At 44.7% G+C, this 27,957-nt stretch overlaps 1 long non-coding RNA gene across 1 annotated transcript in view; it reads right to left on the reverse strand.

The window, feature by feature from the left end:
- Window positions 1-27,957, reverse strand: part of LOC113595736 (uncharacterized) — a 410,316-nt gene that overhangs the window by 3,291 nt on the left and 379,068 nt on the right. The gene's annotated exons all lie outside the window — the stretch shown is intronic.

Consider the following 27,957-nt stretch of genomic DNA (forward strand, 5'->3'; position numbering starts at 1 on the left):
GATGAAATTGCCAATATTTGACTATTTGAAAATTGACCACACTGGATAAAACTGACATGAAGTATATTTCTAGCTGTGCTATGATTCACGGTGGTGTCATCCTCTTCCGTGTTCTCTGATAATTGATTTGTTTTGTTATTGTTTCTTTTTCCTGCAGAACTAAATATTACGGTATCGTCACACATACTGTGAATCCTTATGGCATACCTGAGCAAGCGGAAACAACAGTTTGGCCTTGGGAGAGGGCTTTGCTAGCCCACACCTACTCTGTGGTGGTTTAAAACTTTTGTTGTGGGCTACTGAACCTGAAAAGTGGGCCTGAAGGGAGGGCCAAACACATTTTAGGTGAAGATCGAGTAGAAGCCATGCTAAAAGCCAACCTTTAAACCACAGTGTGAGGCCCTTCAGCGTATTTAAGAGTCTCCGTGGCGATAGTTTCTCGGGAGCTGGGTAAAACCGGGAAGGTGACAAACTGGACAGCCACACCAACGGATGGAGATACACTTGCGTGCATGCTTACTGCTTAAGATTCAAAATGGTAGAGACCTCTTTTTGAAGGAAAATATGACAATAAATCTATGACAACAAACGGATACTGGTAGGCAATTGAAAGAGATCTGGACGCTGGCTGGAAGTTGAGGTGGCCTTCAACCATGTTAGAAAGTCATCGTTATGATCAAAGAATGCTCTGGTTTTTACACGGTGCTCTATAGAAAGCATAATGCAGCTCTCCTTTTGAAGGCTCTGTGAAAAATAACCACAGAATCATCTTGTCACAAAGTTTTCCCAAGCTTGATTTGTGACTGGTTCTGGGATCCTGCTGCTTTGACAAACTCTTGATCATGTCACCATCATTAGGAATATGCTGTTAGAGCTACGGTTGGGAAACCTAGCCTACCAGCCAATTTCAGCCCACCACCTGATTTTGCACAGCCCAGGAGCTGAGAATCATTGTTATGCTTTTAAGTGGTTGAAAATAATCAAAAGAACAATATTTCTTGACATATGAACATTATATGAAATTACAATTTCAGTTCATAGGTAAAGTGGATTGGAATATGCCAACACTAATTTGTTTACATATTGTCTGTGGCTGCGTTCATTGCTAAGACAGAATTGAGCGGTTACAACAGAGACTGTACTGCTTGCAAAACCTAAGAAACTTACTGGCTCTTTACATTAAAAAAAAAAAAAGTGTGTCCATCTCTGTGCTAGAGTACCATAGCCTTTGAGTACCATAGCCTTTGCTTCTGGAGGACTTTTCGAGCAGGATATGGTGGGGGTAACTCAAAGGAGAATACTGGGTCTTCATCGACAAGGAAGAGGCTATGCCTGTTCTGTGCCTGCTTGTTAAGAAATAAATAACAAAAATCTGGGGTGCTGGGGTGGCTCGGTCAGTTGAGCATACGACTCTTGATTATGGCATAGGTCATTCATGATTCCAGGATTGTGGGATTGAGCTCGACATTGGGCTCTGTGTTGATGGTGTGGAGCCTGCTTGTGATTTTCTCTCCCCTTCTGCCCACTCCCCTGCATGTGTGCTCTATCTCAAGAAAGAAAGAAAGAAAGAAAGAAAGAAAGAAAGGAAGGAAGGAAGGAAGGAAGGAAGGAAGGAAGGAAGGAAGGAAGGAAAAAAAAGAAAAGAAAAAAGAAATCAAAATCTGGCCTGAGATTCACTTTCATTGGAACCTGATTGTGAACTGTGGGAGGAGACTCAGAGGTAACACATTACTCTAACTGTTGGGAGTTAATGATAATGACTATCAGGACTTAATTGCGGAAAGCCCAATTTGCTTAGACACCTTGTAGCAGATATCCTGAGAGGGGCAAAACTGAGAGCTGGAACAAAATATTCATTGGCATTTTAGCACCTAGTTCCGAACCTATCCCAAGACCGTGTGGCTTTACCACCTTTGCACCCCATCAAACATGGAATATCTTTAAAACGAATCTCTTTGGGGGCACCTGGGTGGCTCAGTTGGTTAAGTATCCAACTTCTGCTCAGGCCATCATCTCGCCACTCAGGAGTTCGAGCCCTGCGTCGGGCTCTGTGATGACGGCTCAGAGCCTGGAGCCCGCTTTGGATTCTGTGTCTCCCTCTCTCTCTGTCCCTCCCCCACTCGTGCTCTGTCTCTCTCTCTCTCTCTTAAAAATAAAATAAAAACATTAAAGAAAAAAAAAACGAACCCCTTTTGTTTTGCTTAAGCCACATCCAGCAGATTTTTATCATTTGCAACCAAGTAGAATCCTTATTTATACACTCCTGATGGTCAACAGAAAGGACAAAGACACAAGAGTTGCAGGCATTCATTTTATGGAGCCATAAGATCTTCCTGAATTATTTAGGTAACTGTCCACCAGCACTTATGACCACGTACCTCTCACACTTAACCCAGAAATCTTAGTTATTAAGGTGATGCTTCATAATCTTTGCATCGGGCAACAACATGGCAAAAATACTGATACACCTTAGGTGAGACTGGGGAGTACATAGTGTGTTGATGGGTAATAAGTAACACACCCCAGCTCTTTTAAAGACAGCACAAGACAACATACATCTAAGACAAACCAAATGCCTCATCTATTATTCACAGATAGTTCCAAAGATTCAGTAGGTGATCAAACTGATCTTCCAAAGATATATCCCGGGTCAGTGCAAATATCATGTGAGAGCCAGTGGTTCACTTTGACTGTCGTTCATTCTTTGTCATGTGTGCCTTCCTTCCTCTCACACCCCACCATCACTGTCCCCACCTCTACTCTAAAGTCACCCCTTCCGGCTTTCCCACCAGTCTCACTGTTCGGTGACAATATCAGGAACTAAACGATGAGAAGACAGCAGGAATGTACTATCTGCAAGGACACGCAGATCAACAAACACCTCCGTGCAAGCCTGTCCCAGTTAGTGGGTAAATGAGTTCCTGCTTTAATTACTGAACAAGAATTGGCAAGAGTCAATGGATAGGCACTCTGTAAGACATGAAATATTCCTAATACTGAACCGAATTGTGTGTCGCTTTCTTTGGACTCCATCATTTTCATCCTCCCTCCTAACAAATCAGAACGGAAGACAGTCTGCTGACCAACAACATGCCATGGAAGGACCATTTGTGAATTTTCCATTGATACAACATTTTGCTCTTTTGTATCCACTTCCAGGGACATTCATCTTTTGATGAACTCCATGGTTCCTCTTGGTAGGAGCACCTAGGAGCCCAGGGAATTCTTTTTCTAGTCTACTCTAGTGGTAGAAACACATCAGTTTCAAAAAGGCTGTGCTACATCGAGCACTCACTTTCCCTGCACTAATTCCAATAAATCCAGGAGAGAGTGTGGCACGAAATGGATGGACCCAGTCCTGAGTCAGTATAATGGAGCTTTTATGCTGACATGCTCCATTAGGGACCACCACACACATCTTCCTCAATAAACAAGCTTACTGCTCAAGTAATAAAGTCATTTATGGAGAGAAGTCAGCCTAAAGACCAGGACTTATGGGAGGTTCTCAGAGAGGAATCATACCAAGTTGGGTTGAAAGAGAATCCCATATATTCAAATCAAGAGATCATCTTTCAAGTGGGAGCCCTAATTTTTATGGTCCTCGCCTTACCTTTTCTTCACGGGTTCAGAAAAGAAGGCTCATGTGTACTGTCCCAAATAGGGAAAGGGAATTTGGTGACTTTAAAGTCAATTAAGCCCGTCCTGAATATTAGAGTAGTTTTCTCTGCTTTTTTTTCCAAAACATAAGAATTTCTGATCAAACAAGAACTTTTCCACATTTAATTAGCCCCTTGTGTTCTGAGAAGAAAAGCAAAGGGGAATGTTAGAAAAAGTCTCTTATTGAAAGTCACTGTTGCAAGGATTTTAAATTTTTTAGTTCTACTGATTATTAAAAGATGTCACAAAGAAGTGGGCGTTTCCTTTTCTCCGAGTTCCCATATGCTCTGTGGTGGAGACTAATTCTGTGTCTTTATCTAGGACCTTGCAAATCCAGGAGCTACAGGAGATGTGTTGATAAGGGGTAAATGTGAGATCAAAGAGAAACTTCTTTTAGAACATGGCTGCCTGGGAAAGAGATCGGAAGTCCCTAATATGCTTTACTGACCCTCATGACATACCACCGGCTCTTAATAGGATGCAAACATGCTTATTAACATTGCTGTGTATTTGCATACATATCTCTTCACATACAGGATATAGGACGTATACATATATATGCATAGCTATGTACATAAAAATATATATAAACGTGTCTCTATTTAGCAATCTAAATGAGGGTGTAAAGACCTCTGTACTTTTTTTTTTTGGCAATTTTAAATATTTTTCTCCTATATTAAGGGCATCACATACATACAGTAAAGTGAACTTCAGGTGTATAAGGTAATGTTTTAGAAGTCTATGCCTGGCTAACCATCACGTGGATTGAGATAGAAAGCGCTCTCAGGGCTGAGAATTAACCCCAATTGAGCAGCTGCATCCCACAGAGAGGAGAGCAGTACCATTAGCACTGAGCAGCGCCCCTAATTTCACACCCTAAATGGTTGGTGTTATTACAAATCGCTCTGGGAGGTGGAAAATTCCCAGTGACCAAACGCTGGCAGATGTCAACCCAACCGGTAATTCCACCCCCTGCTTCCTGATGGGAAGGGGTTCCTCCCACAGGAGAGTCTGAAAACACCAGCCAGCCCTTTCCTGGCCTCCTTTGCAGCTAGCCCATGTGACTGTTCCGGCCAATGGGGGCCTTCCTTGCACTTAACTTATGCGACTATGTTCCAGCCAATGGGGGCCTCCTTGCAGCTAGCCATGGGACTATGTTCCCCGCAGTGTGGGCTGAGGGAGGTCTCCCAGAGTCTTCTGGTAAAAGAGAGATGCCTGAAGAGAAAGCTCTGTCTCTCTTCAGCCAGGCATCTGTAGACATGGTGCTTCCAGCTGGGGCAGCTGTTCACGAGGGAAGGCGAGGGCAGTATGCTGAGGACAGCAGGAAGATGGAGGGCAAGCCCTTGAGGACATGGTCAAATCTTGGAACCAGGGATCAGGAAACTTGTGTAGTGAAGGGTCAGATAAAAAATATTTGGGGCCACACACAGTCTTTATCTCCTATTCTCCTCCCCTCTTTTTCTTTTCCTTCCTCTTCCTCTCCTGATTTTTCCTCTTCTCCTCCTCCTTCCTCTTTTCTCCCCCTCCCCTCCCCTTCACCCTCCCCCTCCTCCTCCTCCTCTTCCTTCTCCTCCTCTTCCTCCTTCTCCTCCTCCTCCTCCTCCTCCCCCCCCCCCTTCCTTTTCCTCTCCTCCTTCTTCGACCATCATTCTTAGTTTGGGGGCTGTACAAAAACACACGATGGGGTGTATTTGACAAACCAGCCATAGTGTTCTCTTTCTCTAGGCCCACCCAGCAACCACCTATCTCTTGAGTTCTTATTAAGGAATATGATTTAAAAGACAAACCTGCTGTTTTTAGGCTACTTTAAGCCGGATATTTTGTTACTAAAAAACACCCCCATGATACTGCAATGGACCTACGTTCTCAGACTTGAAGATGTGGCACCTTAAAGAAAAATGAACAATAGGGGCAGAAGTATCTGAGGGGCCACAGGGGAATATGCCAAAAGTGTATGAGGACTTTGTTCTCATGCTTATTTCTTTATTTTGAGAGCGAGTGTGTGAGCAGGGCAAGTGCAGAGAGAGAGGGAGGGAGGGAGGGAGAGGGAGAGAGAGAGAGAGAGAGAGAGAGAGAGAGAGAGAGAGAGTCCCAAGCAGGCTCTGTGCTCAGCACACAGCCCACTACGGGGCTCAGTGAACCATGAGATCATGACCTATGCTGAAATCAAGAGCCCGATGCTTAACTACCTGAGCCACCCAGGCGCCCCAAGGAGGTGAGAAACTCTTAAGAGCAGAGCCCAAGTACCAGTATTCCCCCCCAGCCGAATGATTTATACGGGTTGCAGCTGGCATCTCACCCCCTTCCACACCGTCAGTTATGGTTAATTTCATGTGTCAGCTTGGTGAGGCTCAAGCAAACACTCATTCAGGGGTTGCTCTGGACATATTCCGTAGGCTGGTTAGTATTTGCAATCAGTTGACTTTAAATGAAAGAGACTATGTGCAATCATGTGGGTGGCCCGCCCCTTATCAGTGGAAAGTCTCCAAGGGCAAAACTTGAGGTTTCCCTAAGGGAAGGAGAAATTCTGCCCCCACACTGCAGCATCTGTTCCTGCCTAAGCTCCAGCCTGCTGGCCTCCCTTCTGAATTGTGACCTTGCTAGCCTCCACAATCACGGGAGCTCATTCCTCGAAAGAAATCATAGAAGTACACTTGAAGCTCATTATTCGTGGGTTCAATATTTACAAGTTTGCCTACTTCCTGAAATGTGCTTGTGACCTCAAACTTAACACTCATGCTGCTTTCAGTCAATCGCGACATGCACAGATGGCAAAAGACTGGAGTCCCCTGATGCACGCGTCCCCAGCTGAGGTCCAACAAGGCGGTGCTCCGCCTTCTTGTTTCATACTTCCCTCGTGCTGGAAATAAGCGTCCTTTGGCAATCTATTCAGTGCCACGCTTTTTGCATGTATTGTGCATTCTGTAGGCGGCTTCGCTGTTTAAAATGACCCCCAAGCATAGAGCCGAAATGCTGTCTGGTTGTTCCCAAGAGCAAAAAGCCTGTGAGGGGGGCTTGCGGAGAAATTGTGCATGTTAAATAACCTTTGTTTGAGCGTGAATTATAGTGCTCTCGGCCGTGATTTTGGTGTTAATGAATCAACAATGTGTTGTAAATAAGGTGCCTTTAAACACAAACACACATAAAACAAGGTTATGTATTGATCGGTTCATGAAACTATTGCGACCAGAGGTGCACAGGAACCTAACTCTGTATCTCCCCTAGGATCGATGTCACTAATGCAGCGTTTGTGGTAACTTTATAGAATATACCTACCACAAATAGAATCTGAGAAACAAATATATACAGTAGTATATATACTACTCTATACCGCCCCCCGCCCCCCACCGCCACCGCCTTACCCATGGTTGTACTTTCTCATGGTCACCCCTGCTCTGGAACCAGGTGATCCCCCTTCTCCTGTCTTGTCAGAAGATCAGTGGTAACTTAATACAGTGTCACACGCTCGTGTCACCCACCTCACTTCATCTTAGCCCTTAGGGCATTGTATCCTCTCATGTCATCGGGGGAAGAAGGGTGAGGACAGTACCCATACGATATTTTGAGGGCGAGAGAAAGAGAGAGAGACAGAGAGAGAGAGAGAAAGAGAGAGAGAGAGAGAGAGAGAGAGACAGGGACTACATTCACATAACTTTCTTACAGCATGTTGTTATAATTATCCTAGTTTATTATTAGTTATTGTTAATCTGCTACTGTGCCTGATCTCTTTTCTTTTTAAAATTTTTTTTAACGTTTATTTATTATGGAGAGAGAGAGAGAGACAGACAGACGATGAGCAGGGGAGGGGCAGAGAAAGGAGGAGACAGAATCCGAAGCAGACTCCAGGCTCCGAGCTGTCAGCACAGAGCCCGACACAGGGTCTGAACTCACACACCACAAGATCATGGCCTGAGCTGAAGGCGGACGCTCGACCCACTGAGCCACCCAGGCGCCCCTACTCTGCCTGATTTCTAAGTTAAGCCTTAACACAGGGGTGTATGTATAGGAAAACATACAGTATGGATAGGGTCTGGTACCATCAGTGGATTCAGGCATCCACCGGGGGTCTTGGAATATATCCTCGCATATGTCTTATGTACATACACACACGTATTTTTCTGGAGAACCCTGATACACCAGCTCATCAAGTGTGGGCTCCCCAAGGGCAGGTTCATCAGAGAACAATGCATTCCCTCCCTCTTGGGATAAAACCTGAGAAACCACATCATGACAGACCATTGAAGCCAGCGGTGATCTGAGCCCTGCAGACCTACTGAGCCTCTCCTCCCTCTGGCCTGGGTCTGGCCTTCAGCTGACCTCAACCACAGTCCCCGTCCACATGACCCCATTGTCTTCGCCCGTCTCTTAGTCCCCTGCTTTCTGGCTTTCGACTGTCAAACCTCTACGCGCGGCTTCAGCCACATTCCACAACCGTCTGAGTCTCACTAGCCCTGGGCCAGCATCCCTCGGCCAATATTTCTGCAACCTCAGCCCTGTTCCGGCATCCCTGCCCCCTCAGTCCTGTGCCAGCATCCCTGGTGTCCTATAGCCCAGCCCATCTCAAGACATGTTGGTCCATGGTTCCTCTCCCTAGAATGTTCTCTTACCCCATCTTTTCTAGTTAACACTTACTTTTCTTCCATAACCCGGCTCCCACTTCCTGACTCAAGGAAGACTTCCTTGGCCTCCCTCGCTAGGTTCTCTTTGCTGTTTACCTTTCCTCTACAGTACTTGGCACGACTCTCAGTTTTGTCATCTTCCGTTAGTATTCAGTCAGTTCTTAATAATTTTCTTAACGCTTCTGTTCCATGGATCCTTCTGGCAGTTTGGGAAAACCAGAATACTGTTATCAAGTGCGTGGTATAAAATATAGAAGATCACAAAGAAACTTGCATTTCAATATAATTGGTTATCAAAATATTTTCTTAAATGCCGCATGCTAACAGATGTGCTTTCTTATTAAGACGTTAAATAACAAGATCTAGTGGAAGGTCTAATAACCACTGTAATTTTGAGTGGTGATAAGTACAAGTGATATTTTATAGCATCTGCAACAATTGTAATAAGATACAAAATATGGAATTTAGGGAGCAAAGTGAACAAAGCCACAGAGATTGCTAACTCTATCAGATTGTTGCTTAAATTCCTAATGGAAAGGAATGGTAAACAGTTTTGAAAGTAAAGATAACATTTATTTTTTTTCTTTTTATCCAGCTTCACAGATTCCCTACCCCCTGCTGAATTCCATCTGTGTTCTCTGGATTAGAAAGTCCAGATTTGTGTCTGAATTCTCTACTGGATCCTGAAGCTCCGAAAGGCAGTCCTGTGTGATTTTGCTTACCATTGTACGCAAGTACTTAGGACATAGTAAACACTTAATAAAAAGCTGCTGGAGGGCAAAATGGAAGGAAGAAAGGGACTCCGCGGTATGCTGGGTATGCTCGGCTGAGCAGCCTTTCAGCCAGTGTTTTACAGCTCAAGTCCATTTTTATCTCTTGCAAACAATCTTCCGTGCTCGCTCTCTGCAAACCCACTGGGTTGGCTGTTCGTCCTCTGAACACTCCTATCATGAAGTACTTCCTTTCCACCTCGCTCTTCCGGAAATTGTTGATTTCATTATCTGTCTTCTCACTCATACCTTTTGAACGGGAGCTTTATCAAGGGTAACAGTCGTGTCTGATTTCACGCTCTGTGTCACCGGCCTTTTTACCAACGCCGGGATCGGGATGCGGTTTTGTACTCAATGAACTTGTAAAATGAAATCAAATCCGGTTCTCTCCTTTTTTTTCCCCCCATAGAAGTGCCCTCTCTGTTCCTCCTCTCATGTCGCATGGGACCCAGGCTGCTCTGTGACTCGCTCCCCTTGCCTTCCACAGTCCTGCGATTCCTCCTCCGTGGGCCCACGGGTCACGGGTCAGGCCATCCTACATTCATGCATTGGACTCAGAAACACACTCCATGAGCGGGAACAATAGTACGCATTTCATAAACCACAGAATTTGCTTTCTTTTCATCAGTCACTGGGAAACCAGGGACACGTATGTTCTTTGAAATGTGAGTAACTTTCCTAAGAATCCCAAAGCAGCATATCTACTTGTATTTATCCCACCCAGCAGAAGAGAGCCAAGATTCAATGGTCCCCAGAAGTCCCCGGCTTGAATGGCTGGGATCAGCAAGACGGGCACAGCCTCTAACCCCCTGCTCCTTCTGTCGCCCTGGAGTTTGCCAGAGGGATGGACACTGGCCGATTGGGACTTAGGCTTATTCTATTTGTCCACAGATTTGTTTGACGAGTCCCTTTGCTGGCCGGAGGAAGAGGAGGAAGAACAAAATACTTTGGAACACGTCTGAAATTAAAGCAGCTGCTGTGGGCAAAGGGTTGCTTATGGACAGAAGATTTCCCAATCTAAACAAACACAAACCTTGCTCACTCACTTTAATTGCTGCATGAATATACCACTTTGGGTTTATCCATTCCCCTGTGCACAGGCATTTAGGTTTTTCTAGCCTCTCAGTATTACAGACAGAGCATATTCATTTTTGCAAGAGCCTCCTTGGGTACGTTTTTTGAGAATTTCCCTAATGATACACACTAGAATAGAATTTCTAGGTCATGGAGTGTGCATATCTTAAACCGCATCAGAGATAGCCAAATTCTCCTCAAAACGCTTGTACCATTCATTTATGCTTCCTTTAGCAATACAGGAAAAAGTGGCTACTGTTCCAAAATGCGATATTATCGGACTTTTTCATTTGAGCGATTTTAGGGGTGCGAGCTGGTAGACAATTGTAATTTTCATGTGCACGTCTCTGACTGGTATCTTCTGGGAACTGTAGCTACCCACAAGTGCTTCTGATGCATTAAGGACATGGTTGTAATTCATCTAACAGCCCTGTAAGCTAAGTATGACTCTGCCATATTTTACAAATTTGCTTTCAACCCCACAGCTAGAATTCAAATCCCGGCTATTTTATTTACTTATTTTTTAAATGTTTGTTTATTTATTTATTTATTTATTTATTTATTTATTTATTTTTGAGAGAGAGAGAGAGAGAGCGCGCGCGCGCACAAGTGGGGTAGGGGCAGAGAGAGAGAGGGGGAGATACAGAATCTGAAGCAAGCTGCAGGTTCTGAGCTGTCGGCATAGAGCCTGACGTGGGACTTGAACCCAACAACCGTGGGATCGTGACCTGAGCCAAAGTTGGACACTCAACCGACTGAGCCACCCAGGTGCCCCAAATCCTAGCTATTTTAAAGCATACACTTAACTACCCTGTGTTATAGCCACTCCCTCCCTCTACACCAACATGTAGACAGTCGATCATTGCTAAAGACGGAAACTCAGTATATGCCACTGTGGTTGTCACTTAGCACTTCCTCTCCGTGCCCCATCAGTGTCGCTAACTTAAAAACCCAGTGAGCCTCTCTTCACAACCCCAGGGCCAACTACAGGTCTATACACACAGTAGGTTCACAGTCTGTGACTTTTATAACAAAGACAATAATGGTGGTAATGAAACCCCAGTGAATTTCACAGACGTGATAAGGTGGTGTGGCTTAAATGCTTTCTCTCTTTGTGGAATTAAGCTCCATACAGGTTAGAATCTTGTGAATGCAAGGATTCTCATTCTCCTAGAGTCTTCCTTGGAAGCTGGGACTCTCTTACCCTTTCCCTCCTCCTTTTCTTCCCCATCCCTCAATCTCGGGCCTTCTCTCTGTCTGTCTCTCCCTGTCTCTCCTGTTGCCTCTTTTCTCTTTCCCGATGTCTGATGGAACTAAACTTTTTTTTGTTTCCTTTTTTTGACCTTCAGGAACGAATTTGCTTTGTATAGCACTATTGTGAGGACTGGAGGGGTGATATGAGAGTGTTTCTGACAGAGTGAAGGCAATAACCAGATAGAGTTCCTTGGGGGGGATGATTTCGTCAACTGTATTGACTCATTTTTATTTTAAACTGGACACATCTGCTGAGGGGCCCGGCAGGGGGGATGTCTCTTTATCATTCGAGACGATCCACGAGACAGGCTTGCATAGACAGAGCGGGGCTTGATTTAGGGCTGTGTCCCAGTTGCCTGAGTGAGGTCTAGGGAATCAGACTTTCCATAATACACCGCGGATTAGTCATTCGGCAAGCAGGTGAATATTTGCTTTTGCAATTGTGCCTCCCTAAATAATCCAGAGAGATATAAAAACAGTGAATTCAGCTGCTCGTGAATAGTATGGATATGTGAGCTTTTGTGTGGTACCAATCCTTAGCAATATTTTTTTGTATTAAATACTATGAATCTACTTCACCTGTCAGCACTATTCAAAACACAGAATGCTGTATGAATAGAAAGGATGTTCTGGGATCTTGCAGATGATTCCTGTTGCTAGGAAAACCACTTCCTGATATCTTTGTGCTTGCTGTATGTGTCTCTCTTTGTGTACAGCTTTGCAGTGACAAGCAAATTCATAGCATGGTATTGGGGAGGGATTGGGAAAGTTTAGAAATGTTTAAAGAACACTGCTTAAAGTTAAAAAGGGGATGTCATCTAAAATAATAGTTAAGAGTTCTGCCTGCTTTCATATGGAGAATTATAGCTCTCAAAGGAGAGCAATGGGGCTGCATTTGTGCTATGGTGGTGCAGACTTCAGGGCCATTCCAGCCATCATTTTCTGGAACCTCAGAACTGGGTTATGCTTTTTTGGTGCCTGAGGAAATGACCGTCTTTTTCTCCTTGTGAATATTATGCCAATTATTGTCTCTATAGTGTCAGCTCTGCTTAATGTTGCTATTCTACAAGACCGATGGGAGGGAACCACACGCACTCTCTCTGGGACATAGCTGGGAATGAAATCAGAGCCCAGTAAGATAAGCCCATTCATTCATTTGCTCAGGACGGGCATTCTTCCCAACTCTGCAGCAGAGGTGAGATAGGTATTGCTCGTTCTAGAAACCGGAACTTCCTGGGAGACCCAAAAGCAAATATGGCGTCGGTACCCAGGCCAGGCACAAAGCCCTCCCCACAACCCGTGTGACACGAATACATAAATCATGGCAGTGACGTCACATCAAACATCTGCATTCTCGCAAGAGCCCCTCATCGTTTCTGTAGACCATCCACAAACTGAGGGACCCGGGATCAGGTATTTCACCCCTCTGTCCTCATCTGTAAGATAGAGATAATGTGCTCATCCATTTAATAAGGCCGATGAGGGGACTCAGTGGCAAATGCATGCAAATAACTCATGACAGTGCCTGAAACATGTGAAAGATTTCATTAAGTGTTGCTTTAAAGACCCAGGAGAGAAATAGCATGCCCTAACATCTAGTCTGTTCCTCATGCCATGCTCACTTATGGATCTCACTCTTCTTCACAGACTGATGTTCCAGATGTTGACTTACCATTGTTTTCTTGAAATAGGTCAAAGAAATAATCTTGCCAGCATGGATTACTGGGTTTTTTAAACCAGTAATGTAATCATCATCATCATCATCATCATCATCATATTTATTAAAAAAATGTTTATTTACTTTGGAGAGAGCAAGAGAGTGAGCGAGCATGCAGGAGAGGGACAGAAAGAGAGGGGAATTGAGGATCCAAAGCAGGCTCTGTGCCGATAGCAGAGAGCCCAATGTGGGGCTTGAACTCACAAACTGCAAGATCATGGGATGCTTAACCGACTGAGCCTCCGAGGCGCCTGATCATCACCATCATCATCATCTTAACAATGATAAAGTGAACACTCCTCAATTATTCTCTATTAGCCACCCAACTGCACTTTTGTTCTCTCATTTGAGCCACCTCTGTCCCGTCACCTCGACCACACAGGAGTAGGAAAGAAGACACGGAGGCCCAAATAAAGCTGGTGGGTTGCCGAAGGTCCTGGTGAAAACAGGACGAGGAAGCACCTCCAAACCACCCACCAGCTGGTTCCACCATGGGGAGCCACCCACGGAGCCATGAGGGAGAAAACCGAGAGAACGGTGTGGGGGATGCTCAAACGTTATTTCAGTGATCAGGACCCTCGTGCCTGTCTCTGAGATTTCATCCTGGTTTGTCATGAAAATTATTTTCATATCTTGACTCCAGGAAAGGTTTGAGGTAAACTGCTTCTGAAATTGCAACAGGGAACCAGGACGTGTGAATCAGAGACTTTTCTGTCTATGTTTCAGTCCCACAGAGGCCGTGGAACATTCCCATTCCAAGGCCACTGGGAGCCGGGACAGACCGTGACATCAGGCAGACCACAGGGTTTTAGGGATACCAAGAAAATGGACTTCTTTTCTAAGGAGCACCTTCTGTGAGCCCCACCACAGTGTTTCTGCCTTTATGGAATTGAGAATGAGGCCAAAGCCATCAAGTTACAGTCCTCTCTCAGAGGACCCAATCTCCAGTTGATTGGTTAGAGTAGCCTGATCCCTACAGAATCCCATGCAGAGAGAACATGGTTCTGTTGCATCTGGGGCTGCAGAGGGTCTGGAGTGCGCACTGCGGGTGTTGCGGCGTCGCTGAAGGCAAAGACAGAAAGCGAAACAGGAGATGAAGGATTTGTAGAGATAAACACCTTCCTATTTCACTGGGGGCAAGAGGTGACTCTATTCTCCCTGGATCTGAGATAACGGGGTAGGCAGCTCTTGGAGCGTAGCCTTGGATGACACGTGCCAGATACCCTTACGTCCAAAGTGCCACGTTGGGCGTATTTTCCTTATGACTGCTGGGAGAAGCAAGACAAAGCCACCCCAAGCTTCCAGTCCACTGTCAGCACACACAGACGTAAACGCAAGGCCTCTCATCCAAAGACTCTGCCCCCCTGTGACTGCCACCCTGGCACTGAAGATAAACTCTGCATGGCTCTTGATGGATGCATCTGCTTGGGGGTGGGTGGGGTCCAGCGACACCAACAGCTCCTGGGCAGGGGTGGGGCTGTGATGGATGGGATCCAGTTTATCTCCTGGCTTCCACTGATCCAGGCTGCCTGGTGAGCCCTCCCCCAGAGTTAATTTGCAATAAAGAGAACAAGGAGTTCCATTACATTCCGTCAACTGCTCATTTGTATTTACAACTAACATTTTTTGAGGACTTCCTATATGCCAGGCCCTATGCTGTGCCTTTTCTATATGTTATCTCCAGCGCGGAAACCGATTTTCTCTTAATGTGTGAACGTTACAATTTAAATATTTGAAGCAAGCCCTCGTGGTTTATTTTTCTACCCCGCTCCATAAAGGTAGGTACTTGATTTTTAAGTATCAAAATTAATAAAATGCAACCCTGTAATTCTACTCGCAGGGACTTTTCCTAAGGGAGCAATCAAACAACTGTTACAAAGACAGACGCATAGGATGAGAACTGTAGCAAAATGTACAATTTAGAAAAATTGAAAAATAACCTAAATGCCCATCAATTAAGGATATGTGGGTATCTGTGCGTGTGGGTAAGGATATGTGGTTATATGTGCGTGTAGGTGTGTTTATGTGTGTGTAACCAAGTATGTCTATGTGTGCACATGTATTTGTAAATACATACACATCTGCATGCACATACGTACACACATGTATATACACAAGCACATGGGTACAAATGTGTGTGCATGTATCTATATGTTGCCGGAGGTATATTTAACGTATTCAAGATACATTTTCGATGAAAAGGCCAAGTTTAGCAAAATGCTAGTTCCATATCCTTACAGTGCATACGAATGAAAACCCGAGATGGACATGTATATACATAAATTGCTCACAGTTTTTTGGTTTGGTTTTTTTTTTTCCCCCAGATGGGGACAGGGAGGGGAATTTATGGGCAAAGACGTCATCTTTCTACTCTATATATTTCTGTATTTTTTAAACACTAATAAGCATGTATTGATTGTGTAATCAGCTTCCCCCGGATAAAGTTATTTACACCTGGGAAGAAAAGGGAGGCAAGGCGCACCACACACACACACGTTGTGCAGCCGTGAGACCTCAGCCGTTTAATTACCACCAATCGCGATGAAATAATTTTATTTTCTTCATTTGCCTGATTAATTATTTTTTATCCAGGGCATTCGACACATCGAAATGGTGATTAAATATATAAAAGGAGTCTCGGAAATAAGAGAGCAAGTGACTGAGGTAAAATTAAGTACTTTGAGAGGTCAACACACTCATTTTTATAGGCCAACGGTCTAGAAAGGCGACAGCCTTTGGGTAAACACAGAACTCATTTTGATGAAAACAGGATCAACAAAATCCCCTCTGTGGGGCATCAGGACTCTTCTTGAAAGCTCTTACTTCCCTAAACACGCAAATACCTATAATGGGCATTAGGGGCCAGAAAGCCCCAGAAAGACTAGTATGCAAACTCAGAGCAAAGCTCTCTCGGAGCTTTCGAGGCATAGCGGAAGTATATAGATTTGAGTGTCGTTAATACCGGAATCAATCTCAATTCCCCCAAATACAAGTTTTAAAACAAAGGACAGGTGCCTTAATCTCTCTGCAGCTCAGTTTCCTTATCTTTTTTTTTTTTTTTCAACGTTTATTTATTTTTGGGACAGTGAGAGACAGAGCATGAACGGGGGAGGGGCAGAGAGAGAGGGAGACACAGAATCGGAAACAGGCTCCAGGCTCTGAGCCATCAGCCCAGAGCCCGACGCGGGGCTCGAACCCACGGACCGCGAGATCGTGACCTGGCTGAAGTCGGACGCTTAACCGACTGCGCCACCCAGGCGCCCCATCAGTTTCCTTATCTTCAAAATGGGAACAGTACCCATCTCTCTTGGAATGAGACAAATGCATCATGTTTCATACAATAGGCAAGGAACAACGTTAGCAACTTAGTGGAGCTCATACCAGCTCAACAGACATTTACTAAATAGTTATGTTCGCACCATGAACTTTACCAGGTTTGGGAGGATGAAAGAGTTATAAAAATCCACCTCAGACCTCAAGATCTTATAATGTAGAAGGAGGGATTTATTTTCTTCAGTTATAGTTATTTTCTGAGACATACTACCATAACACATTCATAAAGCCTGTGGCAAATAATGCATTACTGCTACCAAAATCCTGAAGTTTGTACATTTCAAGTTTTACAAATTGTCCGTGTCAATTTTGTATAGTTTGCAATTTTTATAAATTTGAGTTTATAAGTTCATACACATGACATGATCAACTCTTTCTTTACCCCTTCCTTCCTCCCTCCTTCTTTCTTTTTCTCTTTCTCTTTCTTTTCTTTCTTACTTTCCTTTCTTTCTTTTCTCTTTCTTTCTTTCTTTCTTTCCTTTCTTTCTCTCTTTCTTTCTCTCTTTCTCTCTTTCTTTCTTGTCTCTCCCTCTCTTCTTTCCTCCCTCCCTCCCTCTCCTTTTCTTCCTCTCTCTCTCTCTCTCTCTCTCTCTCTCAGCTTTATTGAAATAGAAATCTACATATCATACAATTAGCCCGATACACTTTCTTCATTGGTAGAAAAGGGTAAGTGGTTAAAGAGCTGGCACAGGGAAATGATTTATGACCCCAAGCCTTCCATGCTTGGGCCGTATCCTTACTTGTTATAATGCACCTTTACAAACACCATGTTAAAAAAAACAGCCTTTTTTATTCAGCTGCAGATTATCTATTTGGGGGAGGGGGAGGGTGGAGGGATGGGCATCAGAAATCAGAGTGTATCACTGTAAACGGACATAATCCATCAGGAGTGCTGGGGTAAGAAAAATGACGATGTGATCCACTTATCTAATGGAGTGCTGCACACAGAGACTTTACAAATAGACTCCTTCTCTCTGGGAGCTCTCAAAGAGCATGGATGGAGACAAATACAAGGGTCTAATTTATTTGGTAGATAAGAGAATTAATTGCTGTTATCTCCCATAAACACAAACAGGGGTGTGGGATGGGGAAGGCGGCTGCTGCTTTGCTCCTCTGTTGGGGAAAGACTTCCTGGAAGGGGCGGGGCCTCGGGAACCACGTGACTGATGACAGGGGAAGAGAGTGCCCAGTCTGGAGACACAGGGAATTGGGGGCCTCCGAGGGAGGAGGCCATTTCCCTGCCTGCTCTAATGTGTCTGTGTCAAGACAGACACACTGAACGGTGACAGTGAGTAGAGGTGACACTTCCTCTCCATTGTGTGAACCATTTTCATCAAATGGTTGGGGGGACTCGGAAGCATAAGCACATGTGCGTCTCTCTGTCACTGTCTCATTCTCCCTTTCCTGTAAGAGGGACGCCTAGTAGACGGATACTCTCAGCCCCAGGTCTGTCTAAGGGAGTGAGCCAATGGAAGGAGGATTCAGATGCAGGAAGAGGGCAACAATTAAATCAAAGAGCCAGAACCCCACTGGGCACCTGGTGGTGGATGTGAGCAAATCACTCCATGCTGTGACCGATGAGGCCATATGTTATCTCCAGAAGTGACCCCCTCCTTAACAACCAGTCAGGCGGCCTTATGAACAGATTTCCTGACTCATGTGGAAGTTACCCGTGTGAAGCCTGATACTGAGGAATACAGCCAGCAGTTTAATTTATTCAGGCTCCAGATCGCTCTCAGAAAGAAACAGGTCCCTATCTCAAGGCGCTGCAGAAGATTCACAACCCATGTGTGAAAGGAATGTTAGGTTTCAATAACAAATTAACTTTTACATCAAGCCTTTTTGCTGCTGGCTGGAAGAATCGTTGTCAGTTCATGGTTCCTCAATCAAGTTATAATCGCGGGTCTACGTTCCGAGATATTCACAGGGCAAAGACACCAGGATGTCTCAGACCTGCGCAGTCTTAAGGCGGTAGCCACTAGCCGTGTGCAGCCACGAAACTGAATTAGAATTAACTGAAATCTGAAATTCAGTTCCTCAGTTGCACGAGCCACGTTTCAGGTGTTCAATAAGCACGTTTGGCTGGTGGTTGTCACACTGGACCACGCCAGATATAGAACATTTCCACCGTAACATTTGCATGATGGTCTACACCGACATCATCTAGCATCTTAAGAATTTTCTGAGCTGCCCTCACTCTCTGCTTTTCAGCCAACGAGGCTGAGATTCAGAGAGCTTATGGAATTTGCCAGTGGTCCCTCAGATTCTAGGTAGCAACACTGCGACTCAAACTTCTTCCTGGGGGACCCATAATTCTTTTGCCACACCCTTCTCTTTCCCATCACAAGCCTGGGTTGGGGGGAGTCTAAAGCTAATCAGAGAATGAGGTAAACTGCCTCTTGAGCCATGCTTCCCATGAACTAGTTATCACATAAACTTCATGCCATCTTAAATTAAGATTTTCAGATACTCAGGGGCACCTGGGTGACCCGTTTCAGATTCTACGTCTCCCCCTCTCTCTGTACCCCCCATCCGCTTGCACTCTCTCTCTCTCTCAAAAATAAATAAACACTAAGGTTTTCAGACACTCAAGTGTCCAGAATTGTGAACCTCAAAGATTATTCTCTTTATTTCTCCTATTTTCACATTTCTCTGAGGAGTGACGGCCTCCCCGCCTAGCTTGGCTGAAGATAGAAAGGCAAGTCCCCGAATAAAAAGCACATCAATTACTATAACAAAATATTACCCAGACTCCATAGGTCTAAGTGAGAAGGACTGGGTGGATGAAAGTAGGTCTTCACCGACCCCATTGCCTCAAATGAGTTCAGCCCTTCCAGTGTAGACAATCACCTTTAACTCTCAGTGGCTTAGCCCATACAGTTCATTTCTTTTTTTTTTTAATTTTTGTTTTCAACATTTATTTATTTTTGGGACAGAGAGAGACCGAGCATGAACGGGGGAGGGGCAGAGAGAGAGGGAGACACAGAATCGGAAACAGGCTCCAGGCTCTGAGCCATCAGCCCAGAGCCCGACGCGGGGCTCGAACTCCCGGACCGCGAGATCGTGACCTGGCTGAAGTCGGACGCTTAACCGACTGCGCCACCCAGGCGCCCCATCATTTCTTATTCATACAAAGTCCCCTGAAGGTAGAGCACCTCCCGGCTGTGTGACTCTGTGGGTACAAATCATCCTGACCCTGTGACTCTGGCCACCTAACCCGTGGCCTTTCTGCTCACCATCTAAAGGAACGAGAGAGCGTGGGGAATCCCACAGGGACTTTGCATCTCTCAGTCCAGAGTGACTCCTTGACATGTTTCACTCCCAACAGCAATTTCAGTCACATCATCTGCTTCACTGACAAGGCACAGAGAATGGTAGGGGAGGGAAAGGACTGGTGGGTGGTCATGCTTATCTTTGCCACACTGGTGAGTGCAAAAGGTTGACAATAACAAAAATAGCAATACTTTTTTTTTTTTTAATTTTTTTTTCAACGTTTATTTATTTTTGGGACAGAGAGAGACCGAGCATGAACGGGGGAGGGGCAGAGAGAGAGGGAGACACAGAATCGGAAACAGGCTCCAGGCTCTGAGCCATCAGCCCAGAGCCCGACGCGGGGCTCGAACTCCCGGACCGCGAGATCGTGACCTGGCTGAAGTCGGACGCTTAACCGACTGCGCCACCCAGGCGCCCCAAAAATAGCAATACTTGATTGAGTATGTGCCTGTGATCGAATGCTCTGTGTGTAATATCTCATTTAATTCTTACTACAGATGGGAGGTAAGTGTTACTATTCTCTCTCTTAAAGATGAGCACAGAGGAGCTTAGATGGGTTAAGAGACATGGCTCAGGTCAAGTGCATAGCAGATGGCAAAGCCAGAGATTGAACTCAGGTCTGACCAATATCAAAGCTTTGTTAGGACTGGTTAAACATCAGATTTTATTTTTTTGAGAAAAAACTAAAGTTGCACTCTAGAATGGAACTTCGGTAGAACTTTGTGCAAAGATGGAAATGTCACTGCATCTGTGTGAGCCAATATGGTAGCCAGGAGCCACATGTGGGCACTGAGCACTTGAAATGTGACCAGTGTGACCAAGGGACTAAAATTTTAATTTCAATTTAAGTTGCATGGAGATTTAAAAAAATTGAATTGATAGTATTATAATTTAACTTTCCATGTTTAACTGCTCCTTCTTTAAATATAGAGTGAAGTTCTTTGAGGTCAAAGATCATAATTTACTCATCTCTTTATCTCCTTTAGGTTAGGAAGAGTGCTTTGCAGATAAAGATTGCTCAGTAAATATTTATAGATTATTTCTTAATATTAATCCACTGCAGAACTTTATGGCTTGTTAAGAATGCGGATTTACAGTGACCCACTCTACTTGCCTAGAAAGGTTCAATGGACTTTAAAGCTCTCTCTGACCAGCAACTTGCTTCTTCTTTCCATTTCACCTACAAGATTAGCATCAGCAATGAGACATCTTTTGGTATTTTCAGAACTTGCTTCCAAGGTTTTAAAAAAAATTACTGTTTTTTTTTGGGGGGGGGGGCAGGCAGTACTGAGTCCCTCATTTTCCATACTGATTTTTTTAAAAAGGAAAATGAAGACCTAGTTTTAAGTGCTTCTTTCAGACCAAACAGGAACAGAATGAAACGGAGAAACTTAATGGATCTCTTTCTGTGAACAAAATGACAGATAAAATATCTATTTTGCTCACATATTTTTCATTCACAGACAGTTCATTTCAGTAAATATCTTACCACCTGCGCTTGTCTATTTTCCAAGGTTTGGGGGAAATTTCCAGTAAGTTCAGTGGGACTCTATGGTCGGTATTTATGAGGCTGTGCTTAAAGGGAAGTTGCATCAGGGATGTCATCAGCTCACTTTTTTCTGTGTTTTTCTTGAATGTAGAGTTGGCAAGCTCTCAAAACCCTTATCAGGTCATAATGCAAAGATACATGTGGCCTCTACAGCTGGGTTAATATTTACAAAGCATTCTCTGCTCCCAGCCTTTTTCTTGTATGTCCCTTTCCCGTGGTTCCTGCCTTTTCATAGGTCTGTTATATGGAGATTGGAAGAGGCCACGTCTATACTGACAGAGAGTGTTTTCTGTGGCCTCCCTGCAGAGGAGCTCCTCACTGAATCATTAGGACTCAGATGCCAGGTTTCTAAATGCTCTACACCAGGGTTTCTCGGCCTCAGCAGATTTAGCATTTGGGGCCACATAATTGTGTTCAGGGGACTGTCTTGTGCTTTGTAGGATGTTTAGCAGCATCCCCAGCTTTGAGGGGTTAGGGTGCCAGGAGCATCCCCCCACCCAAGTCATGTCAACCAAAATGTCTTCCGATGTTGCCAAATATCCTCTGGGGGGCAACACTCTCCCTCTGCTTCATCCAGGTGACACCTATTTTAGTTGTCAGGTCACGTGTTATCCCCAGGGGATCAGGACATGGGTCATGTCTGTGGTTGTCGCTCTCTTAGGACCTTTGAAGCATATACTCTCAGTTTGTAGCTACCTGTTCCTCAATGACCATCGCCCCTGGTCCTGAATTATCACTGTGATGCACATGGCAAGGACCCAGTGAAGGTTTTCCACTAAGTAACTTGCTTTGAGAAGTGCCATATATTTTCAGAGTTCAGCAATACTTTTTGGGTTAGTTTCCTCTCCTCATCACACACAAAGGGTCCTTAGCTCCTGTGCCTTCATAGAATTCACTTGACCCTGGCATGAAGTTTTTAAAGATTAGAGGTGAGATGATCACAAACTTTCCTTAACAGGATGATGGATTTAGTGTCATGGCTCCGACCTCTCTTTATGATAGAAGAATCCATTTTCAGTTTAAAATTAGCTTGCAAATCACATTTTCCAGCAGAAGAGCAAGACTGTGGAGCTGCACAGCAAGGGTAGTGCCCAAATGGTCTGGAAAAGACCTCAGACCCTCTGCTGATTTATGCCTTTAACAGCTATTTCATATTTGTTGACTGAATGGATAAGCAATAGGCCAGGTTTTGTTGACTGAATGGATAAGCTATAGGCCAGGTTTTCTGCAAAGCTGGAAATATAATAATGAGCAAAAATAAGTATGGTCCCTGCCATCTTGGAATGTGTCTAACTATAGGATGACGCTAACTAAATAATTATATCATTGAATGTGTAGCTACAAACTGAGATTATATGCTTCAAAGGTTCTAAGAGAGTGACAACCATGGGACATGACCCATAGAGAGGGATTATGATAAGTTAAAGATTCTGGGGAAAACCCAAAAGGCAGCGGGTTTGGAACACAGAAAACACAGGGCGGGATGTGCATCGGGAGGCCATGTTGATAAAATTTACATGCTGTGCGTAGATCCCATGAAGCCGGCTGCTCTTTATCAGCAGAAGCTCATTGCTGAACTTTGAGCAGCCAAGTGAAAGATTATATCTGCCCCGTGCAGAGGTCTCACGCTGCAGTTTGGAGAATGAATTGGGAGGTTGTACGCAATGTGGTGGGAGAGAATAAACTCAGGTGGCTGTCCAGGTTAGAGAGGAAAGAACTCAGGCCAGGAGGGTCTCCTGAAGACTGAGAGAGGTACAAGAAGGAGTGTTACTTGGAAGCTGAACCAAACAGGTAAGGTGAAGGATTTGACCAGTAGGTCCCACTGGGGGCAGACCAGTTACAGCTGGTATCTCTCCTGGTGGGTTGAAGTCCTTGTTGAACCAGCGTTCGACATGCTGCCTCTCATCCCTAGGAGGACCAGAGAGGGAATTCAGGGGGAGAAAATGGTTCAGGCTGCCTCTCAAGGTTTTGGCATACAGTATTGGAAGGTTGGGGTCATTTGTCCAGCGAGTGAACACTAGGGAAGAAACAAGTTTGTGCTAGGACATCATGAGCTTTGTTGAGGTGCCTTTCCCATATTATGGGAAGAAGAAATCTGGTTTGCTGCCCTGCAAGGGAGGAACTTTCCCAAGGATGAGAGGTATTAACTGGGGGTGGTCATTTTGTAGGACATGCATTAGCCATGTAGTACCTAATGTGATATTTGGACAACTGCTAAGCAGGGGCTGATTAGTATTAGCGAATGGCAACAGAATTGTAAAAATGAAAAAGTGACATTTGTCAACCACAGTTTCCTTCCTCGTCCCCATTTCAGCTAGTCCTTGAAAACCCAAAACACATCCTGTGCACAGCTTGCTGCATGGGCACCTGGTGCAAGGAGAGGATGCTGACAATATTAGGAATGTCCCGTCCACTTCTGGACGGAGACAAGCCACTTGTCATGTTACGTCTCACCCAGGACATCTGTAGGAGAGACTCTCCTTTTCTTCACCTTGCATCTGCTCAGTATCTTAATCCCAAATTGTGGGAGTGAAACTCCGGCAACCTTTAAGGATATAATTTGCTTCCTATTACATTATTTCTTCCCGTACAGGAGAGACCAAGTGTTTGTCATTTACGAGTGTCATGTCATTACATTCCATATTGCAGTGTAATGATGTGAAATGATTAAATGACAAAATGCCAGCTCACTGCCAAAAATTTAAAGTGGCATACTTTTATTTGTAGATTGGAAAGCTATTATTAATTCTTATATTGACTTTGCCAGATGAAATGAAGCAAGCAGAATGGTGCATACAGAATTGGGGTGCCATTAGGTGAGGTCCTGAGCCCCAGGGCCAGCGTAAACAGAAAGAGCTCTCCGGTTCTGGCACCTTCTTCAGGCTACACGTCCAGAGCTAAACGTATTAGTTTAGAACAGTCCTGTCACCTGATGAATGTGGAGTGACAGGCATCAAAATACAACTTGACTGGAGTTTTTATTGGAAGAAAAATGGGAACTGAGAACAGGTGGCTAAGAAAATAAAATGGCCTGTGTTCTGCCCCCTCCTTCATCACTTTTTCTCCACTGGTGCTTATTGGGAAATTGAGTTTTATCCTTTTTTCTCTTTTAAGGGGGCGGGGAGAGGGGGGAGAGCCTACAAATAGCGTTTCGTTTCCGTCATCAAATCACCAGAAGACTCTGCAGTTGGTAAAATAACAACGTCTCCTTTTTTCTCCCCCTAGGCTATAAAATCACACACGGAGATCTGTGAAGGAGGGTTAAAAAATCACATGCTCAGAACTATATGTTTTTTAAGCTTTTAGAGTTCAAATCTGTATGACCTCGTGTTTGAGGATCTGTGAAGAAATGTGTTCACACCTGCCATTTCTATATTTATGCTCTCATTCTAGGAACCCATTTATCAGGCAACTTCAATAGAATGTTCTTGCAACCATAGTCGAGTGACTGTCTTTTGTTTCCTTTTGTTTTCTCTCCTCTGGGCAATTATATATTCCTAGTCTCTGAGGAGACGAGAGAAAAGCCATAGGTCTCAACCTGGCCACGTGTCCCACTGGGTCTTCTACCTAAGCAATGCTCTTGCCTTAGGAACTCTCTGCCTTGACGTGGCAAATGAAATCAAGGTACACAGTGTTATTTTGCTTCATCTTCTTACTACCTGTGGACACTCGCAAGGCTACTCACCTGTGGCACGATCATTTTAAAACAGGAAGGACACCAAACGCTAATGAGCTCCTAGATTTATAGACAATAACTTCAGGCCTGCCAAGGTGGCCAACAATCTTTGCTGTTGCTCCAATGCAGGGGACATGTCGCCTTGCTTCTGGCACATTGGCAGGGGCACAAAGAACACATTCTTCACGGAAAAGGACTGAAGTGGACAGTGGTTCAGGTAACAAAACTGTCAGGAGGCCATTTGACTTGTGGCAAATACTTAAAGGTTTAGTGATTGGAAAAATATCACTCTGTCGGACAGTCCCCTCTGTAGATAAGATGGCTTGCCATTTCATTTGGATTTTCAATGAAAAGCCCTGTGTTGCGTTCATCAAAAAGTGCAAAGTGGGCACAAGCTTGTGCCTACAGCACCGTGCTCAGGAAATGCTACCTCTCCTGATCTTTCTGTCCATTGCTTCTTTTGAGGTTTCGCTTTCTACATCTCTCTGGCACCGGCTCGTGTTTGGCAGATAGCGAGAACTGAAGGTTCTCTTGGAAGACAATACACGGAAGAGCATTGGAGGATTTTTTCCCCTTTATATATAGATGGCTTTGTCATTCTGCCCTAAATCATGAATGCATAAAATAGCTGCCAAGAACAGCTCAAATGGCTCCATCAAGGACCCTGAAATAATAGGCTGGTACCACCCACATCTGCAAAAGAGATCATATTATGCGTGTTCTGACTGGCACACATAGAAGAATGGGTTAACCTAAGACCTCTGTCACATCTCATGGCTTGTGGGTATTGCATATTTTCATGAAGAAATTCTGTTCTCCAGTAAGTCATTCGCTCTCCCTGAAATCACCGAAAACCCAGGCCTTCTCCCTGATGACACCGGTTTTTTCCATTTTCTCATGTATTCAACACCTGCTTAGTTGTTCGTCAAAGTGCTCTAGGTAAGTGGTGAAAAGGACAGATACTGTCCCTGGGGTCATTGAGCTGAGGTCCCAGGAATGACTGAGAGAAAAGGAGAAAATAAGGAAGACAATTTCAGATGGCGAAAGTGTCATGGGAAGGTGATCACACAGAGCAGTGTAACTGAGAGAGAGTTAGGACTGGCCAAATACAGCTGGTATAGTCACAGAAGGCTTCCAAGAGGAGGTGACATTTCAGTTGAGAATGAACGCTAGAGTGGCAGTCACGTTAGTCTAGGGAAGCACCTTCCCGGCCATGGGGATGCAGGCATAAAGAAAGACTGTACATTAGGAATGAGCTTGGGCTGGAGGCAGTCAGTGTGGCAAGATAGCACTGAATTGCAGGAACATAAGAACTGAGACCACAGCAGTCAACAGGGGCCCACTTGTGCAAAGACTTGCAAACTTAGGATGCAACCCCAGGCTTGCCTGGCCTTCCCTGGTCTTTTGTTTGTACATTTTGGTTTTGCGCATATTTATCACTCCACTTCCACTTTCTGGACAATAAGAAATACCACCACCAATATAGAAAAGTGGTTCTCCAGTGATGTGCTGGGCATAAATAGGCTGCAAAATGTTGACCAAAGTGTAAAATTGAGCTTTGCTACACCGAGGGATACATATACTTATGGCAAATCTGTCAGCTGCAACAAGGGAGTATAAAGGATGCCCACTATCTAGTGGAACAGAGTACAGTTTACACGGATAATAGGAGAGGCCCTTCTCCCTCCTGCTGCCTTGAATGAGGGTGTGCTGCCTAGGGCCATGGCCACCGTCTTCACATCAAGACTGGTAAAGGGAAGATCATCTCAGAAATTCTGAGCCCAACCCCAGATATCCTTGAATACTGAGCCAGGGTCAGCAACCACCTAGGTCCAGACTTCTTGTCATGTGAGAGGGGGAAATCTGACTTGTTTAAATTAACATGGTAAGTAAGAGCCTAGAATTGAGCTCAGCTTGCCAAAGGAAGAGCAAGTGTTGGTTAAAAATATGAGCACTTTGTCTCGTGAGTGTGTGAGAGAGCTCAGTGGGGGCCACAAAGAGCCCTACTCAAGCAATTGTCCAAAATCAAGATGGCCTGAGGGCATGGAGAACAATGGTGGTGAGGTAAGGGACCACTGCAGTGATGGTTTAGTTGTAATTACTACTATTTCGGCACAGCTTAGAGGTTTTGCTTTGTTTTTTTTTGGTCAAAATACAACCCACATTCCAGTGTGTAAAGAAGAACAACAACAACAACAAAAAAGTGTTACCCACTGACACAGCCAGATTAGCAGAGAGGAAAGACACTTCCCAAGAAGCAAAATGATAACCTCTGTCTGGCAGGTGACAGGTATTAGTATCAAGATCCTTCTGGAATTGCCATCCTGCCACTGAGGACAATTTATTCAGCCTGCTTCTGCCTGTCCACTCCTGCCCAGCATCAGTGCCAGGCCCTGGTTTGAGTTCCCTGCCTACATCATGGGACATGCCTTCTATTTCTCAAATCCTACTGTCTTCCTCTCCTTACCTCTACGTCCTCAGATTTGTACTGAGTAGTTTGGAAGGGCTGGCTAAAGATAATGATTTGCAAATATGCACGGGTGGGGGTGAGGGCCGTATGAGAAGCAGATGGCTTTCTTTGAGTACAATTTTGTAAGGAAACCCACTAGATCATAAGAAAAGTGGAAACATCACAGTGAAAACAAAGTGGTGGTCTTACAGTCCCACGGACCCCATCTCCTGTGCTCTGCCAGCAGTCCTTGAGGACAGTGCCCATGCGGCAGAGATTCACCCGATCAAGAGAACTTTCAGGAAGGAATAAAGAGGCTCAGGAAACACCAAGTATGGGAAGGACAAGATGGGGGGCTTGGAAACACACCTGCAAACACGCCATGGTGGAGAAGGTACCTGGTTTCGATGTGGATTAGGTACTGTCTGTGGAGGGTCCAGGTCTTTAGTATGCATCACCCTCACCTCATCTTCATTATAGAATGCTGCCTGAGAGATGGAATCTGGTCCCACAAGGGCTGTGTTCAAAGTCTAGCGTGTCCACTTCCCAGTGGGCCACATTCAGCAATCTGTTCAATCTCTTTGAG

Source organism: Acinonyx jubatus, chromosome A3 (genome assembly GCF_027475565.1).
Source record: "Acinonyx jubatus isolate Ajub_Pintada_27869175 chromosome A3, VMU_Ajub_asm_v1.0, whole genome shotgun sequence".
Taxonomy (NCBI): Eukaryota; Metazoa; Chordata; class Mammalia; order Carnivora; family Felidae; genus Acinonyx; species Acinonyx jubatus.